General features: G+C 37.4%; 1 protein-coding gene and 1 pseudogene across 1 annotated transcript in view; one reads left to right on the plus strand and one right to left on the minus strand.

Annotated features, from left to right (window-relative positions):
* The window catches only part of LOC102876488 (twisted gastrulation protein homolog 1-like), a 96,722-nt gene that overhangs the window by 33,429 nt on the left and 53,948 nt on the right, over positions 1 to 9,345 (plus strand). The window lies entirely within an intron of this gene.
* On the minus strand, positions 6,890 to 7,696 carry LOC102876082 (annotated as a pseudogene).

Raw genomic sequence — 9,345 nt, forward strand, 5'->3', positions numbered from 1 at the left:
GCCTGCTAGGGCAATCTCTTGTTGCTAAAACAGGTCAAGGTACTCCTGTTTAAAGGCAAGTTGATTGCCCAGACGTGTAGGCACTGGTGTGGAGCCAAATGGGGTGAGGCAGGCAAAGGGTTTTGTGATCACCAGGGCAGGTCAATCACTTGGAGGACCTTGCTCAAACCTCTGCTGTCTCAGTGTGCTCACCACTGGGGTCCTTACTCTAATTCCTGTTGTCCGTTTCCTACCCAATGGTTTTCTCAGTGTTCCCTGCCTGGTGGCACTTACACAGGTGCCCTCACACAACAGCCCCTCCTCCAGCAGGGTCCTGGATGCACTAGTCAAGTTCAAATTCCCACCAACCCACTAGCCTCTGGCTGGTCTGCAGAGTTCACAGAAGCCAGCTGGCTGGCTCGTTTTGGGTGGGAACCCAAGAGAGCTTGGCCAATTTCCCCACCTGTGGGCACGCCCTTAGGTGCTCTCCCAGATAATCAGTTGCAGTAAACACAGATAAGATCCTAACACCTTTCTTCTGCCAGGTTAGTTCCACAACAGCTGGGTTGATAGCTCCAGGTGATGGCTGGATCCATGGTGGTGCCCTCAGGTCACAGGGCTGTGGTGGGGGCTGAGGTGCTTGGTTGTGGAGCTGGAAGGGGGGTGGGGGAAGGGCAGGAAAGCATAGGGCTAGGGGGGACCTAAGGAGCGCAGGGCTTGGACACTACCACCAAGAGGTGGGGGCGGGGCTTGGGCGCTGCTGGTTGTTTATGCAGCAGCACCCTGTGTGTCGGGGGTCACACAGGTGCGGGCTGCAGGGGGCTCGCACAGTGGCGGGTAGGCTTCGCTCCTCTGGAGTTCCGCGGTGGGTGGCTGACTATTGCTCTTCCTGGGTCTCTTCCCTGCCCGTCTGGCGGCAGAGTTCCATCTCTGGAGAAGTTTTTGGATGTGCAGAGGTATCTCATGTTTTTTATTTGCATCTCTCTAATAGCCAATTTCTTGAGCATTTCTTCGTCTGTGTGTTGGCCACTTTACCTGTTCATATCCTCTCCGCATTTTCTAGTTGAGTTTTTAAAATTAGGTGTGAGGGTCCTCTCTCAATTTTAAAAAGGAGTCAGTTGTCATTGCTAGATATACCCCCCCAAAGACTGTACGTTCTCTTTTTACTCTTAGGGAAGTCCTTTGATACACATTAGGAGTTACTTTTTGTTGGTGTTTTTTTTTTAAATTTTATTTTAATCGAGATTTTATTTTAGATTTGTAAAGAACTTGGATTTCCATTCATTCATTGTTGCATATAATTCTCCTTGACCCCTCCACCCAGTTCATTTTTTCTTTAGGAAAAAATTATTTCATTGTTACACAGTCCTTCCCACAGACCAATTTACTATGCACCTGTTATTCTGGACTCTTGTCGGGCCAGTAATACCTAATCATATATTCCTTTTATACAGTTCTCTCCCTTTTCTGTTTCAATGCCGTGTACATTATTTATCCCCTCTTTTTTAGTTTCCTCCTTCCCCTATCAATCTTGTTTTATAACAGTGGCATTATACAGTATTTGTCTTTTTGTGGTCGAGATATTTCACTCAGCCTAATGTGACCCATTTTGTTTAATATTTCATGAGTTCTTTGTTTTTCAGTGCTGCATAATACTCTATTGTGTGACTTTCCCACAGATTCTCTATTCATTCATTTGTTGATGGACACTTGAGTTGTTTCCAACTCTTTGTTATTGTGAACAAAGCAGCAGTAAACATGGATGTGCATATATCTGCTTGGATGGCAGTTACGGTTTTTTTAGAAATATTCCCAGTAGTGGAATTACTGGGTCAAGTGATAGTTCTAACTTTTTGAGAAGTGTCATACTGCCTTCCATAGTGGTTGCACCATTTTACACTCCCACCAACAGTGAATAAGGGTTCCAGTTTATCTTCAACCTCACCAGCATTTGTTTGCTGTTCTGTTGAATTTTGCTATTGTTACTGGGGTGAGATGATATCTCATACCTTATATGAAGACCCAGTCATCTAATTTAGTCTCTGTCGTTTTTGCATTTTTAGTGGTATTTGGTAGGTTGTTTATGCCATAGATTAGGGCTCCTAAATTTGCCCCTATTTTTTTCTTTGAGGATCTTTATTGTTTTAGAACTAGATCATTGATACATCTTGAGTTAGTTTTTTTATTTGGTGTTAGGTTTTAATTTTCTGCCCATAGATAATCCAGTTTTCTGATACCATTTATTTTTTTTATTTTTTTTTTTTGCTACCATTTATTAAAGAGGCTGTCTTTTCAGCTTTTAATGAATTTTTTTCTCGTTGTTAAAGATGAACTTTATTTCTGGAGTCTCAGTTCTGTTCCATAGATCTGAGAATTGTTGGTTACTTCTATCTCTTTGAAAAATAGTAACATGAATTTGATAAGTTTTGTATTGTATTTGTGGATTGTTTTTTGTGGTGTTGTCATTTTCACAAAGTTATGCCTTCTCCCAGGCATAGTATATTTTACCATTTATGTATATCTTTTTGGGTTACTTGTAATAGTGATTTTAGTTTTCTTTGTATAGGTCTTTTTTATTATATCTTTAGTTTAATTTAGTCTTAAAGATTTCATCTTTTAAGCGGCTTTGCATATGACATTGTTTTAGGGTTTTTTTTCTTTTCAAAGTTCCCCCTTTTTTTTAAATTTTTTTTATTATTTTTTTTGTGTGAGTGTACCGTCAAATCAGATCTGACTGGTACAGGAGGAGATTGTCCCTCCTTCCCCGGCAGAGCATCTGGTGGATTTGAACCGTGCACCTCTGGGATTGTAGTTGCAGTTCCTTGCCACTAGGCCACCAGAGCTCCCCTCAAAGTTCCCCTTTTTTACCCTAGAAAAATCCAACTGATTTTTGTGTGTTGATCTTGTACCCTGCCACTTCGCTGACTTGGTCAATTAAATTGAAGAATTTTCTTGCTTATTCTTTGGGATTTTCTGGATATAGGAATATATCATCTGCGAATAAAGATAGTTTTATTTTATTTCTGCCAATTTGGATGTCTTTTATTTCAATTTTTTGCCTTAGTGCTCTGACTAGGACTTCCACGACAGTGTTAAATAGGAGTGGTCCTAAGTGGCAGTGTTGTGTGGTTTCTCATTTGCAACCACTCTCTGTTTAGGGTAGTGTTGGCTATCAGTTTAGTTTATATTCTGTGAATTTATTTTTTTTAAGAATTTCCTCTCTCAATATTTCGTTGAGCATTTTTATCAAGAAAGGCTGTTGAATTTTGTCAGATGCCTTTTCTTTCTCCATTGTTATGAATATATGGGGTTTCCCCCTTTATTTTGTTGATGGATTACATTGTTTTTCTAATGTTGAGCCATTCTTGCATACCTACTAAAGTGTCTGGAAGTTGAACAGTAACTAAAGATGACAGACAAAGAATTGATGTCTTTGAGTTATGGTATTAAGGAAGAGTACTGAATATCCCATGGACCACTGAGAGAGCAAATAAGTCTCTCTTGGAGAGAGTATGGTGAGAGTGCTCCTTGTGATCCAATCAAGCCATAACCTTGCATCAGATTTTCAGAGGTAGTAAATGAAATAGGAGGCGATTGCCCATCCTTCTCCCATGGAGCATTTGATACATTCAAACTCTATGCCATTGCAGTGCAGTGCAGTTTCTTGCCACTAGACCACCAGAGCTCCCTTTTCTCCAACCAGGATACTCCTTGGAGGCAAGGACGGTGAAACTCAATCTGACAAACTTTGGGTGTGTTGTTAGGAGGGGCCAGTCTGAGAAGAAGGACATCATGTATGAAAAGGCAAAAAAGGCTATCATAAGAGAGGAAGACTGTCAAGTAAGATGGATGGACAGAATGGAGTCAAGCATATCAGATGATGAGGATCATACAAGATAAGAAAGAGTTCAGATTGGTTGTTCATCGGGTTTTCATGAGCCACAGTCAATTTAACAGCACATAACAACAGTAAAACTTCTACTTGATTATGATACATGATTTTTTTTTTAAATAGCATTTTGAATTCTACTGGTTAGGATTTTGTTGAAATTTTTTTATGACTGGAATTCTAGAACAGGAGGACACACAGAGGAAATCATTAAAGATTTGCTGAAGGAAAACTTCCCAAATACTATGAAAAAGGAGAAAACATGCAGTCAAGAACCTGACCAAACCCCAAACAGGAAACCAAAAGAAAAAGACTGAAGATGTATCATGAGATTTCCCAAAATCAAAACCAAAATAGAATACTTAACACAGATCAGGAGGAAACAAAAGAGTTATCTACAAAGGAAAATCAGTAAGACCAAGCTCCAATATTGTAGCAGAAATCATTTTGTCGAGAAGGTAATGGAAAGATAAATGTAAAACTCAGAAAGAAAAGAAAAATTTCTATATCCAGCAAAATAATCCTGCAGATCAGGAAATTTGTGGAAACTAGACTAACCCTACAAAAAATGATAAAGGGAATTTTTTGGACCAAAAAAGAACAAATGATAGACAACAATCCACATTTAACATACATCACAGCATCATTCAAAAACTACCCCAGACAGAAATACACAAAGTTTAATAAACGTGAAACTAAAAGTCAGCATCCAGAAGTATCAGTTCATGAGTGAGGAGAACTCTAACACAAAGAGAGGAAACAAGCCTTGTTGACATAGAGCTTCTGAAGAGAATGTGAAGATGGTTTCTAGATGAAATGACTGATTCTGAGTTTCCCAACAGTTAGTTATATATGGACTAACCTTGAATAAAATTAATAAACCTTCTCATATAAATTAAAAGGGAAGACCAACTCGTAATTGGCCCTCCAGCAGGTTTTCAGAGGCAGTAAATGACATGAGAGGAAAGCACCTCTCTTTCTCACATGGAGCAGCTATGGATTCGAACTTCCTGCTGTTGGGTTATCACTGTGCCACCAGAGCTTCCTCATAAAGACTTAGTGAGCACTAAACCAACAGCAGTGACAGAAATTATCCTAAGAAAAATCATAAACAAAATTAACTCACCACAGAAAAACAGAAATTAGTATATCACAAAAAAGAAGACAGTAAAAGTATAGCAATAAAACTGGATTTGTCAGTAATTCCACTAAACATGAATGGATTGAATACACCAGTCAAGAGAAAAAGAGTAGCACCTTGGATAATGAATTATTAAAATATGTTGTCTAAAAGAGACACATCTTAGACACAAGGGCAGAGATAGACTAAAATTTGATACCGTAATGGGAGCAAGGGGAGTATGTGTGTTGGAGTCAGTGAAACCGACTCAGGACAGGTCAGGCTTCAGAGCTGCTATACGGAGAGTTGTAGGTGACTCAACAGCACTTACTAGTCACAGATTTGAAAAAAGAGAAGATATGAAAATTAATTTTTAAGTGCCTGAAAACAAAATTACTATTGTGTATGTAGGAAGCAGTCGTGGCTTAGTGGTAAGGAACTGTGCTGATAATCAAAGGTACAATTAAAAGAATTTTACTTTACTTTTTTTTTTCCTCTTTAAGTGCTTAATTTTGAATATATTAGGAAGCAACATATTGCAAATGCCATGGTCAGTACTTAAAAAAGAACCAGTTTTCAATGAATAAACTTTTATAAACAAGTTTCTATTTCATAAACAAACAGTCTCATCTTACACATAAACATTTTGTTAAACAGAATTTTTAAATCAGGAAATGTGTAAGATTTAATTTTCCAAATATTCACATAAGAACCAGTACAAATGTAAGAATCTGTACAATCTCCATATCAAAAAGTATTCTCATATACACTCCCCTCAACACTCTGAAACTGTCAGTTTTTTAGTTTGAGTGGCAGAAGCAATGCACTTAAAGGCTTCATGAATCTTTTCTCAAAAAAAGTTTACTTTCAGTAAAACATTTTACCATTTCAATGGATTATTTGTCAGCAAGCTTTTTTTTTCTTGAAAAGGGGAATTTAAACTAAATACTGTTTTCTTCAAAGGCTTTATGAATCTTTTCTCAAAAAAAGTATACTTTCAGTAAAACATTTTACCATTTCAATGGACTATTTGTCAGCAAGCTTTTTTTTTCTTGAAAAGGGGAATTTAAACTAAATACTGTTTTCTTCAATGTAAAGATAAACATCTTGAGATATTTAACTTCCTGAGTGACTTCATACATCAAGCATGATTGAATAAGAAAATTCTGATATTTTAGAGTGAAACAGTGATAATATAAATTTAAACTTGTGTTTTCAATTAGGGTAAAACTCAAAAGAATGCCATTTAACCTTTACACTTAAATTATCTAAGAGGCCAAACAATAAGATTCCCAAACTTCATCACAAACTTTCTCAAATAAGTGCTAGTAAAATGAATAACTTAAGTTGCATCTTCTCTAATTTACTAACGAAATATTGGTAGCCATTTCAGACCTACATATTTCCTATTTTACCACCAAAATCTGACTCACTAACAAGAAATTTCTTGTAACACCAAAAATTACAAATAATTAAAATATTTGCTTTATACTACAACCAAACTATACAATTCACCCTTTTCTTGAATGGCCCAAAATAATCAGGAACTGTGGCACTTCATTCTAAATAAAACCCTTTCCTCTTATAACCCTGAGGTGAAAGGTTATTAATTTAATAAAACCGGAACCACAAATCTTCTCATTTCTGTATTAAAAATTTGTGTCGGGGTGGGGGGGGGAGGGTCGGCGGGGAGAAGGGTGCAACAATGAATGAATGAAATTCCAAAATCTCTGTAGATGTTCATTGAAATGAAAAATAAGTAAATTTTTTTAAAAAATTGTCAAGTGACAGGGTAACTTGTAAAACTGTAAAGTTTCTCAACAAAACTTATCTGGAACAATTCTGCCGAAGGCTCTAAAATGACCCTATAAAAAGAAACAATAATGTCCTTTTAATACAGGCTAGTGCCGAGATGAGCGCCATTTTCCACCTCTACTACTGTCTCTTCTGCTATACTCATGGCTCCAGCCATTGTGGTTCCGATCTTCGTAAAAGTAATCTCTGTTTCCTCGGAAATGATGGTGAGAACCATGATCTGTATAACACTGTTCACGGCTATAATTTCTATCTGTTACATAAGGATGAGAATTCTGTCTGACTTTACACTGTGATGATGGTGTATCTTGACGCCACTGGCAGCTCAAAAACTGGTTAATAGAGTGATTATGTGACTGAACTGATGGCGAAAATCCGGTCTGATCCAGCTGTGGAGAAGGATATCTTCCACCCTACTGCTTATGTCTCATAACATTGTTCATCATTGCTTGTCTCTGAAAATTTTCTGGAGTAGAGAAAGATCTCTGAACTGTCTGTGTTGTTGGAGACACATTATCCGTGGTTCTTTCATACCAACTGCTAGGAGACGTTGGAGTAAGAGTAGGGCTTGAATTTCCAGTGTGGTGCTGTGGATATGAAATTTCCTGTGAGGCATGGCTACTTCCTGATCTAAACTGAATTTTGGTAGGCCTTCCAAAAAGTTTTATTCCATTAAGCAGATTCATTGCATAAGGAACAGACACCTCATGTTTGAAATTCACAAATGCCAACTGCTTTGCTTTACCATCCTTATCTCTTGGAATTTTCACTTTTACCACTGGCCCAGCCTGGTGGAAAAGCTCGAAAAGAAGCTCCTCTGTCACTTTAGTCTCAAGGTTTCCCACAAAGAGTGTGCGATCTGCTTTGGCCGCCGCAGCCCCCATATTAGCGACGCCCCCTTCCTACTAAGGTCTTAAGTCTTAACCCAGAATTTTACTTTCCAAAGAGAAGAGCAAATTGGGGGGGATGGACGGGGAGAAAAGTGCAACAGTGAATGAATGGAAACCCTAAGTCTTTGTAAATTTTCATTAAAATTAAAAAAATCTGTAAAAAAATTAAGTATCTAAAATATAATGTAACTTTGATTCTAAAGTAAAAGAACTAAGCAATACAATTAACCAGTGTTATAGACATATATTGCACACTTCACTTTTTTAAGTTATTAGACTCTTCCCCAAACTTCCCTCCCATCCTGCCACATTTCATTTCTTTTCTCTTTTAAACTTTTTTATTATTTGAATGGAAGTTTACAGAGCAAACTGGTTTTCTATTCAATATGCACATTGATTTGTAACATTGACTACAAATCTTACAATGGAACAATACAGATTTACTTTTAATATAAGGCTTTTCAGACAAATTGCCAAATTACTTCCAAATACTTAATTCTTGTCAGCATAAATTAGCTCAAGTTTTTGTATTTTTAAACAAAATTAATGATTTAAATGAGAAAAAAAATACTTAAAAGCATCGTACTTCAGGTGTTAGTAGAGCTACTTCTTTATCTTCCTTTTAACTCAGGGTTCCAGAATTATCCAGATCTGTTCACGTTGTTTCCTGGTCTTAGTTGAAAAGAAACAGTATTGTCATTTGTCCTGCTATCTTACCTAGAAGCAAAAAGTCATTCCTATTTAACTTTTTTAAAAATTTGAATGAGAAATAGAAAGTTTAATTCTCAGTTAGGTAACATTTCCATAATTGCAATTACTACTGTTTCATAAAAAGAATGATTCTATAATTAAACGTAGATATTCCTTAGTTGTTTAATCAAAGGTATGTATCTTTCATTCTAAGTACCTGAAAACATGGAAGAGTGCTACTTCTTAGGTTTAGTTGTTTGCATTATCACGGTATCACTATATTGATTCTTCAGAGATAGTATATTCTCTCATCAGATAATGGTAAAATAAATATCATCAACTAAAACCAGTGATTTGTATTTGGTTCTTTTATTTTCCCCCTTTATTTTGTATCATTTAATCAGATCCAACTGGCACAGGATGAGATTGCCCCTCCTTCACCAGCGGACCATCTGGTGTATTCAAACTGCATGCCTTTGGGATACAGCTTTTTGCCACTAGGCCACCAGAGTTCCCTTTATAATTTCTTCTTGATTCCTTGTTCCTTCAGCCATATAATAACTATATAGTTTGCTTCCCTGGTCTGTAAGTCTTAAAGAAGATGATGTTTGTTTCTCTTTGTTCAGGAAGAACAAGAAGGAAGTGAAGAGTGGGTTGTTTAGTGATTCCTCTATGTTCCCCCAACCTGCTCATCAATAGGTCTTCTTACTCAAGGCTTCATCTGCTACCACTGCTCTTGTTAGAGCCACAGTATGTGGAATAGGAACCAAGTTCTGGTTTAAAACTCTGTTCTAGAGTTAGATGGAGGGCTGGTGAAAGGGAGATAGATGTGAAGGGAGGGGGTAGAAGTGGATGGATACCCTGTGGGATGGTGAAGCAGGAAATAAGTGCATAAAGGTGCATGTGAGAAAGGCAGGGACAACACTGACACTAAAGTTAACTCCGCAAGAAGGAATATACCT

Source organism: Elephantulus edwardii, unplaced genomic scaffold, assembly GCF_000299155.1.
Source record: "Elephantulus edwardii isolate Elephantulus edwardi_28Jun2011 unplaced genomic scaffold, EleEdw1.0 scaffold00097, whole genome shotgun sequence".
In the NCBI taxonomy this organism is placed as follows: Eukaryota; Metazoa; Chordata; class Mammalia; order Macroscelidea; family Macroscelididae; genus Elephantulus; species Elephantulus edwardii.